Source organism: Panthera onca, chromosome A1, assembly GCF_046562875.1.
Source record: "Panthera onca isolate mPanOnc1 chromosome A1, mPanOnc1 haplotype 2, whole genome shotgun sequence".
Classification (NCBI taxonomy): Eukaryota; Metazoa; Chordata; class Mammalia; order Carnivora; family Felidae; genus Panthera; species Panthera onca.
Window position 1 is genome coordinate 214,299,123 of NC_138339.1, and position 10,852 is coordinate 214,309,974.

The 10,852-nt window shown below is 43.6% G+C and overlaps 1 long non-coding RNA gene across 1 annotated transcript in view; it reads left to right on the forward strand.

Annotated features, from left to right (window-relative positions):
- The window catches only part of LOC144612953 (uncharacterized), an 87,414-nt gene extending 76,770 nt beyond the window's left edge, over window positions 1–10,644 (forward strand). The window contains exon 4 of the long non-coding RNA XR_013550184.2: window positions 10,507–10,644. This is a non-coding gene — a long non-coding RNA (uncharacterized LOC144612953). The remainder of the gene's footprint in view (window positions 1–10,506) is intronic.
- Window positions 10,645–10,852: the final 208 nt, after the last annotated feature.

Here is a 10,852-nt window from a genome sequence, read left to right on the forward strand (position 1 = left end):
ACACTGGCTACAAAGATGCCGCCTTCACCACCATTTTAGAAGTGGGACTTTTCATGCCCAGAGCTGCAGAAGGTATGGATGTCATGCTAAACGTGACAGTTGCAGTGTGGGAGTCGCCCCCGATTCAAACACAAGCACTAGGGACACGGGGATCTCCTTTGGGCTTGTTCACTGCTGCACCTCCAGGGTCCAGAATAGCACCCAGACATCATAGCCAATAAATATTTAGTGAATGGATAAATGAACCAAGAATGAACAGTGGAGTCAAAGAACCATCTAGTGAGTTTGGGCAGTTACTTGCCTTCTCTGTGTGCACCCAGATTCCTTATCTTGAAAAAGATTGTAATTGTTGTGAGGATTATTGGTTTCATTGTATAAATCTGTTTTAAAACAGTGCTGATCAATATGAAATATTTTTGAGTATAAATCTTCCCACCGATTGTACTTTTTCTTTGTCCTCACAGGGGATTGGCAAACATTCAGCAATTTAACAGATATATCTACAATTTATTTTATTTTTAATGTTTATTTTTCTGAAAGAGAGAGAGAGAAAGCAGGGAAGGGGCAGAGAGAGAGGGAGACACAGAATCCAAAGCAGACTTAAACTCTGAGCTGTTAGCACAGAGCCTGACTTGGGGCTCAAACTCATGAACTATGACATGGTGACCTGAGCCAAAGTTGGATGCTTAACCAACTGAGCCACCCAGGCACCCCCTCTAAAATTTATTTTAGTTAAATGACCATATTAGAAAAGTTCTGAAAGTTTTTTTTTTGGTCATTGTTATTTGTTTTTGTTTTGTTAAAAGGTCGGATGCCAATAGGTGCTTGATTTTACTACCATTATTTTATATGAAGTGTGACTTTTGTGTTCAGACCCACATGTGCTACCAAAAGAACCAAGTCACATTTCCACGCTTTTCTGGGGTTGACCCTCCTTTACAAAACTGGGACAACCAACCTCCTAGACATGCCGATGACTCCCTAGTAGTGAGCGCTTTGTGGGAAGAAGGCCTCAAAGAGCTTTCCAGATGGTGAGCTGACCAGGCCAGTCTCCTCAGGCCACTCACCTAGACCCCTCCAAAAGCTTCATCTCAATTAATAGCAAAGTACATATGATCTTTATTAAAAAGAAAGAAATAAATAAAGGAAGAAAGAAAGAAAGAAAGAAAGAAAGAAAAAACAGCTAGCAAAATGTGTGATACTTAGTGGCTAAGACAGTGGGAGTAACTGGGAGACATGAATTCATCAAGTCTTATAAAATAGCAGTAAAGGCAAGTGGCATCATATTTAGCGTATCAAAGAGAAGAACAGAAAAAGTACTTGAGAACCAGAAATGGGATCCAATTGCTGCCTCCTGGATCCACAGTTTGGGCAACAGCACACCCACCTGAAGTTCTCTATAAAAAGCCAATGCATTGAGAAAACTGTCATTCCCAAATCCAACTGCTGAATATTGATCTGGCCTCGGACATTGTATTAGTAATAACAAACATTTGCACACAAGAAAGTATAGCAAAAATAGCATGGATTTTGGACTCTGAAAGACGTAAGCTTAAGTACCAATAGTGTGATCTTAAACAAGTTGTTTATCTCAACATCAGTTTGTCCTTTAAAAAATGGAGTCAAGGATGGCACCCCAGCAGTGTTGTTGTGAAAATGATAGACAATATCTGTAAGCTTCCAGAAGATTGCCTAAGTCATAAGCGGTGCTTAATAAAGGATGAGATGATGACAAGGATGATGACGAGCTTCCCTATTCAGAAAACACGTTCTCAAGTTAAGCAAACACTTTACCTTTCCCCCAGAAATGTTAGTACTTGTGAAAATTTGAGGTGCTAAAATTTCACAGCTTATCACAGCAGCTTTTCTGGGAGGACCGAATTATAGAAATTAAATTGGCCATATTCATGTGACCATAACTTTAAATGGCCCAAACTATTCCCATCTAAAACAGCTTTTCTTTCCCATCAGCTTAAGACAAACACACACACACACGCACACACACACACACACACACACACACACGCATGCTTACCCCAGCAATTCATTTCTCATTTTGGTTTGGGATGGCGCCAGTTGGGAAAAGGGTTCAGAGTGTGTTTATTACCTCTTTGTTCTCAAGCATTTTCTGGGGCCTCCTGGCAGCTCGTGGGTCTGCAGCAAGCAGCAAAGCCCTCCGGGGTTGCAAAGCCCAGACAAATCCCAGGCTCTGACCATTGCCTAGGGCTGGGGTAGAATGGCTGGAAACCTCTGCCCTCCCACCCCAAACTTCTGCTCAGAATTCTGAGCAAACACAGGGCAGGAGCTGAGCATTGGGCCCCCCAGGGCTTGTTCTTACTGGTATTGTTTTGGAGTCTGCAATGCTGCCTCTTGCCAGGCCCCAAACTGGACCTTTCCCCTGATACTGACTGTGACAGATTCTAGAGTCTCTGTTGTTTGGTCTCAGTAAACAATTGTTTGGCAGAATGAGCGTGTGTGTGTGTGTGTGTGTGTGTGTGTGTGCGTGTGTGTGTGTGTGTGTGTGAAGCCCTTCATACCCGGTCTTCATTAATGACACTAGGGATTGTAGACACCACAGATGCCCTGATTCCAGGTGGCCCATGGGTGCTTTTCCAGAGAAATTACCCAAACACTTAAGCACCAGCACAAGCCCCCAGGGCTGACCCCATTTGGGATTCTTACTCTAAGCCTGCAGGTGAAAAAACTGTTCAGCCCAGGCTGAGGCAGGCCATCCTAGTGCTCTCCGCCCCTGCCATGGTTGTGCCACTTAAACCTGTGCTGTCGTGGATGTGTTAAAAGGTAATACAGCTCAGTGGTCCAGAGCACCACCTTTAGCCTTAGGTCCAAATCTGGCTTTGCCATTTTGGGGAGCTCTGTGACCTTGAGCTAAGCATGTAATCTCTCTTTGCCCCAGTTTCCCCAAATGTAAAGTAAGTGTAAGGATATTAACGCCTACCTGGTAGTGCAGTTGTGAAAATTACATGAGGTGGTGGGTGGAAAGGGCCTGACACGTACTGATAATAAAAAGTAGAATCAGAACGTAAATTGCCGGAAGACTCAGTACTCCTTACGTGTCTTGGGCTTTGTTTTAGTGAGTTCCCAGCAACTCCCTCAAAGGTTACGCGTAATGAGTGTGAATTAATATGGGTTTCTGTGGGAGTTGTTACATCACTGATATTTTTTCAGCTTCAAGAATGGTGGGATTGATCAAATAACTAATTGTAAGATGTATTTTAAGTGTCAGGCGTTGTTAAGGTGTGAGTCTGCAGAAATAAAAAAGCCTGGGTCACCGTCCCCACTGTACACACAGGATAGGGAGAGACTGAGGTATCTTTTCAGATATTGACAACATCCAGGGTGACTGGGCTATGGCACAGGTATTATAGAATGCTGGAGGCATCAGTGGTTTCCTGGGAGGGTCCACCACAGAGCAGGGGTGGCCATGGAGAAAGGTCTTAAAGAATGAATAGGGACTAACCTAGAAGAGAAAAATGAGGAAGGTGATTCTAGACAGAGTGAATATGCAAGGGCACAAAAGCAGCAAAGAAAATGCCATCTTTAGAGAAGGGTAAATAGTTCTCTGCAGTCAGAACACAACAGGAGAAAGTTGTCTGACAAGACAGACTGTAGGTAAATCTATTCGGCTGTAACAGTTTGGCTTAGGCCACTTGATGAAATAAATCACTGATGAGATGTCAGCCTGGCATGCCATTTACTCTTAGTGCTCCCCTCAACCCCAGCCACAGAGGCAGGAAGGCAGTAATGGCAACAGTCAAGGCTTAACTTGATTTAAATGGTTCTCTCAGCTCTTTTTCTGCCATGTAAACAAATGTCTTCTCTAAGTGCAGTTTCTTCATCTGTAAAATGGGAATGGGGTGGGGTGACTCTTCTTCCATTTTAAGGAACTTCAGTCTCCCCACCCACTGATGAAAATATTCAGGGCATTGTTTGAATAGAGTGACTGTTCAACATACCCTTCTAGAAGATTATACAAAGTGACTTGGCAGAAAGCAACTTGACTTTTCACACATGGTAATGGACATCTTGAATGAATTTTTCCCACTCTCCTCATGGCCCCATGTGACTTTTCTATGTCACCCTCTGCTCCCACCTGCAGGATGATGAACTATCAAATCTAAACTATTGCTTCCACTTCTGATTCCTCTGAGAAGGGATCTCATATTACGGCTCCCAGGGAGGCAACATTAGCCCAGGTGAAAGTACTTAATTTCCTCCCGTCATCCTCCCTCATCCTTCTCTCCCCAACCCCCACAAAAACGCAGCTGAAATCTATCAGAGCCTTAAGTGAGAGCCAATGGACCTTGTTAAGTCATCGGGCCCATCGATGAGAGTGGACTGACAACCGGAGGCTTCTTTCCTTTCTGGTCCCAGAAAGACCTTCTCTAGATTCTATCAGCAGTGAAATTCTCTCAGTGCCTACCCTGATTCTCTTTCCAAAAATCACAGCTTGACTTCCCGAAACCGTGGCCAGCCCGTGCTTCCTGCACAAGCTGCCTGAAAATCACCCGTCAGAAAATCTTCAGGGCACTGCCGGGTCTGTGTAATGACAGTCCCACTCTTCACGCGAGGAAACTGACCCACAGCAAATACAAGGGGAATATTCCAGACCCATATTCTTCAGCAGAAAAGAAAAAAACCTTTAGTGCCATTATTTATGGCTTGAGATCCTGGAGCTCCTTTTTCCAAAGTAACCTCAGGAAGACAGCACATGTAGTCTGAAGAGTGGGTAGGTAGAGGGACAGATAACATAAGCTGCAGGCAGATATGTAGATAAATCTATTTATATTATATATATGCTTATAAATTGTATGAATTTATATATTTACATATTATATACTTATAAAATATAAATACAAATAATATAAACATAAATATTTCAATATATATTTATAAATTTTTATTCATTTATTTATCAGCAAAATCCCACTGACCCAATGGGACTTGACCTGAGTTTCTTACTGAAACCTGTTCCTTCTACCAAAATGATCATAAGAAAATTTTTCACATGAGAAAATGAAAGACTCCAGAGGAAAATGTGTTTTTAAACCCTAGCTAACCGAAAGAGGTTGTTCTTCCTTCTTATTCCACACTTGCGTAAAAGCTCTTGGCTATTTGAGTGTTTGCTTCCTGATTCACAATTGTCCCTCCCTTTTACTTAGCTAATTTATTAAACACCCCCTCCGCTCTGGGAACCCAGCATCACACAAACAATGGCACAGAGAGGTCTTTAAGAAAACAGACTCAGTGTGCTTAAAAGGAGAAAACACAGTTAAAAGAATTGATTCTGACTAAACTATTGTAGAAACAATGGTGCAACCAGTTTGTTTTCTTCCATGGGCTTTGGCTTGGCTCTGATGTCAGTGGACCCAGCCCTAAAAGCACTTCTTAGTAAAATCCACATACGTGGAGCCTGGGGAGCTGTGTGGAAAGAGAAGAAAGCCTCTGAGGTCTGCGTCCTAGCTCACTTGGGGAAAGCGGGAATAGCACCCACCAGGCAGTGGGTCTTCAAGTGAACAGAGACAGCTCAAACAAAGCCATATGCCCGAGGTGACCATGAGCCCATAAACCTCCTTCTTATATGCAGACATCCTGGAAACAACCTTGGGACTGCCAAGAAATGGAGGCCTGAACCAATTTTACTTGGTTCTTTTTTTTTTTTAATTCATTTATCCTGAAAGGGAGAGAGAGAGAGAACACAAGCAGTAGAGGAGCAGAGACAGAGGGAGAGAGAGAATCCCAAGCAGGCTCCGTGCTGTAGGCTCAGAGCCTGATGTGGGGCTCAAACTCCCAAACCGTTGAGATCATGACCAGAGCCGAAATCAAGAGTCAGACACTTAACCGACTGACCCTCCTGGGCACCCTTTACCTGGTTCTTAAGAAGGAAAACTGCTTCCCTGGGTTACACATGAGGCTGAGTCATAGACTGCGTGCCATCCTTCTGTTCCCTGAAGTTCAGGGTGTGACCTCACTGTTGACTGACCCCCATAAACCATGTCCCATCCCCTTCTTCTTCACTACCTCCCACAACAGAGGCCACAGCTTAATGTTCTCTCTCTTGCAGCTAGACAGAGCCAGATCACCCCATTTTGCCCATAGAATGCAAGCAGTGGACTCCTGGATACTGCTACCAGAATAAATTTTTTCCAAGAAAAAGGCATAATCTTGGTGAGCACAAACCTTGCCATTCATTCTTCTTGCTGCCTTAAATATGCCACTCTCAGGTATACAGCCACCTTACAACTGACAAATTGATAAAGAAGATGTGGTATATACACAGTGAAATACTACTCAGTGATGAAAAAGAATGAAATATTTCCATTTGCAACAACATGAATGGAACTAGAGTGTATTATGCTGGGTGAAATAAGTCAGTCAGAGAAAGACAAATTATCGTATGATTTCACTCATATGTGGGATTTGAGAAACACAACAGATGAACATAGGTCAAGGGACAGAAAAATAAGAAAAAAACAGAGAGGAAGGCAAACCATAAGAGACTCTTAAATACAGAGAACAAACTGAGGGTTTCTGGAGGGGAGGTGGGTGGGGGGATGGGTTAAATGGGTGATGGGCATTAAGGAGGGCATTATTTTGGATGAGCACTGGGTGTCATATGTAAGAGATCAATCACTAGGCTCTACTCCTGAAGCCAAGACTACACTGTATTTTAACTAGTTTGAATTAAAAAAAAAAAAAAAACGTTGGAATTCGAACTTGGGTCTCAGCCACCTCCTAGACCAATCACTTCTTTGGTCCACAAATTACAGCCAGCAATAAGGAACCAAAATGTTAGGCAGTGAGGAACAGAGAAAAGTGCACTGGGGAGAGATCCAAGCTCAAGTGCTTGCTCTGTCCTGGCTGTGTGGCTTTAGGTTAGTCAGTTCACCTCTCTGAGTCTCTGTGATATTGTGATTTCTAATATGAAATAAATTATTTGCTTTTTGTCCCATTCCTAAACACTCTTGGAATTTCCTAAGTGATGGGAGTCATAAAAGTATCTTTTTTAGATACTTATATGCCAGATACTTATATGCCAGATACTTACATGGCACCTATAAGGTGCCATACTTATAGTAGGGCACCTGGGTGGCTCAATCAGTTGGCCTCTAATTTCAGCTCAGGTCATGATCTCATGGTCTGTGGGTTCAAGCCCCATGTCGGGCTCTGTGCTGACAGCTCAGAGCCTGGAGCCTGCTTCGGATTCTGTGTCTCCCTCGCTCTCTGCCTCTCCCCCGCTTGCACTCAGTCTCTGTCTCTCTCTTAATAATAAATAAATATTAAAAAAAAAAACAAAAACTAAAGGATGGGATTCAGAGAGCTTCTGGGTTGGTGAACACCTGGCAGTGCAGGGAAAGCGATGTGCCTGGAGAGGGCATGGGTGAAGCTCTGTGCCCTTTCCCTGTGCTTGCCCCGTGCATCTCTTCTGTCCAGCTCTTCCTAAATTATATCCCTTTATAATGAACTAGCAATCTAACAAGTAATCTAATAACTAGCAATCTAATAAGCAATCTATAAGTGTTCTTGAGTTCTGTGAGCCACTCTAGCAAATTAATCAAATGTAAGGAGGTCATTTGAACCTCCAACTTATAGCAGTTGGTCAGAAGCACAGGTAACAATCTAGACTTATGATTGGCAACTGAAGAAGGGGCAGTTTTGTAGGACTGATTCTTTAACCTGTGGGATTTGACACTATTTCTAGGTAGATAGTATCAGAACTGAGTTGAATTGTATGACACCCAGATGGTTGGTGTGGGGGAAAATCTACACGTTGGACTTGGGTGCAGAATTAGAGTTGCATTTTCCCTATATATGAGAACTAGCCTGGGAAACTTCTGATGTCCATTCCAGTGGTCAGTGTGGCTATGAGTCTAGAATATGGACATACTCCACCCCCGTTCCTCCTAATAAGCCACGATATCCTCAAAGTCCTTCTGAACCTACCTGTGACTCTGACTCTATGGAAGAAGCAAGCTGATGCCCCAGAACATCCATGGTTCCATTCTCATTTCTGCTGGACACTAACTTCTGGATGCACTGTGAATGTGGGTCCCAAGGAAAACTTGGGGCAAACTCCCAACCACTAAGGAAAGAGTCCGATGGTGTGGTAGGATTTGTTTCCAAAGATGAGAAGTCAGGTCCTTCCCCCACTACAAGTCATTTGGCTGTCTGAGCCCAGGTTTCCTTTGTAAAATCAGGATAGCACTAAAAATCTCCCTAATCCTAGTTCCAGTCGTGGTGACTGTGAAATCATGTGACATAAGGCACCGGGAATTCACTTTTAGAATGATAATTTTGTCATTATCTAGGGTTTAGCAATGTTCAGATAGGCCTGAGTAAAGAAAGTGATTTTACGCCTGGCATGTAAAAAGTTCGCATCTCATTGTATGCAATGCAGAGATGTTTCAAGGCAGGCCTGTGCTGCTCAGCTGCACTCACTTCCTGGCCCATTATTGTGGGTGCTCCTCCTTTACTCAAACAAACAAAATCCAAAGGCGACAAAACAACACAACAAAGGAGTGAGGGCAAGTACAGAGGAATCTCTCTCCTCAGAGGACAGTTGTTACATACCTCCACATTCACCATCCCACCACCCTCCGTCTGACCTCATGGGCTGCGGCGTAATCCCATTTTTTGAAAAACAACAAATGCTCTGTCCTTATCAGACACCTTCCCAGCATGCTTTGTGATTCATCCGCTTCTTTTAATAGAAAGTACGTTAATGTAGGCACTGATGCTTGGGTCTATGGTCCCCTTACAGAAAAACATATCACCGTCCAAAAATCAAATTGAAACGACTTCAACTTAGGATAGCCAGAAGACCAGGGATTCAGTTTTCCATTCAGAACTTTTCTCTCCCTTTGTTTTCTGGGATCTCCGACCAAAAGGTGCTTGAGCTCCAGAGCTCCGTGGGCAACTAAAGTTTCCATGCTACAGTCCATGTCTGTGGGTCGGAATCCTTCAAAGTGACCGAGGAGGCTTTTCAGAAGCCAAAGGAAAGGTGGCCATTTTCCTCCATAAAACACTGCTCTTCCATATTGCCATTAAAAAAGCTGTGCCCAGGGAAAATATCAAAGTGATTTCGTGCTACTGGGTTCTGATATTGATCTTTTCACTCTCTCGATGGTTCCCATCTGGAAAATAATCTAACTGCTCAGGGTTTGTTGTTTGTTGGAGGTGGGAGATTTCCAATCCCTGCCTCTCTGAGAGCCGCTCCACGCACAGGGAGCTGGATACTGTAACAGCACAATGAGACCGACCAGATTAACAACTGGTGCGAGGAAACTGTTGGCAGGGTAGAGCCTGATGTGTAGTGCTGACCATTATGCCTCACACCCCCGTGTGGCCTTGCTCTCCCACTGTGCCATCTCCTCAGACGGCACCTAGCTTTGGAAAAGCCCACCGTTCTCCATGACCACACACAACTGTGGTTATTCAGGCTGCCCATTGTGCAGTGTCCGTTGCCTAATAGGCAGCTTTGGTCCTAGCGTGAACCCATTTTCAGGAAAGACACATTGTGTGCAAGAGGAAGTAGACATTGTGGTTTGTGCCCAGGTTCAAGACTAACTGCATGGATTCAATCTTATCTCTGCCTCTCACTATCTCTGGAATTGTAGACAAATATCCCTTTTTCTCTCATGGCCTAGCTGGTAAAAAACAGAATGCCAGCACAGATCTCCCTGAGTTGCTGTGAGGGTTAAATTGGCATGAAGCACTAAGAACTGTACTAGGTATATAGTAAGCACTCAGTAAGTGTTAGCTATTATTATCTTTTTAAATATGGAGAAAAGAGACAACTACCATTTATTGAGCAGTCCTCTGGTCCAGACACGGGTGCTAAGCACTTTACGTTCGTTATTTAATCCTGGTAGCCACTCAATGAGATACAAGTCATTATGCACGTTTCTACTGAGCAAAGAGATTGAGTAACTTGCCCAAGGCAACAATGCTAGTGAGTGGTACATCTGGGACAGGATCTGAACCCAGTTCTGTCTGATCTGAAATCCTTTGGGTAGGCCTGTATAGGGGAAGCAGTATTGTTTCAAGAGAACTGTAGCTGAATTATGGTGATGACCAACAGCAAAACAAATGTCAAAGAAGGGTGTTAATGCAAGGAGCATCTGCTGGTGGAGTGCAGGGCCCGGCTCAGTAGCTGATGTAAGACAAATATCCTTTTTCTCAAATATACTAGAAGAAAGTGACAGATGCCACAGGTTGACCAACCCAGCTGTCATTCCCAGTCGCGTTCCCCCTTTCCCACAGAATCTCGATTTTAGTAGAGTAACAATGCATCCATCCCTAAGAAATGAGTCATGGCCTCTCACTCCCGTTTGCTAGATACCTTCCCGTCCTTCCTTACGTGGTCAGACACTGGGGATATAAGGGAAATTTTCCTGAGGCTTCAGAAAAAAGCTTATTTCTTAAAGCCCAGCAATCTAGAGCCTAATAAAAAGAAGGTCTTTTGCCCCGGCCTCTTCTTTCTTTAAGCTTGAGATGCTCATGCAATGTCTGGAACTGCAGCTGCCATCTTCAGATGACGAAGCATGAGAACAAAAGCCGTTAACTCTGAGGATGGCAGAGAAAGACGGAAAAAGCACGGAAGGATAACCAAGTGACTGAACAAACTCTGAGACTTCTTAACTAAGTAACAAAATAACTATGAGTTCATTCACTCCTAATACTTAGTCAAGTGTTCTGTTCCTAACTGACGGGTGGAAGGAAGTGAACGCTTGCTTAGCCTAGTCAGGATTAAACTCCTCCGTCTTCACTCTCATGATCCATGGCTTGTACCTCATTCTGCCTGATGTTTCCAAGGCTACTTGTTTACACAACT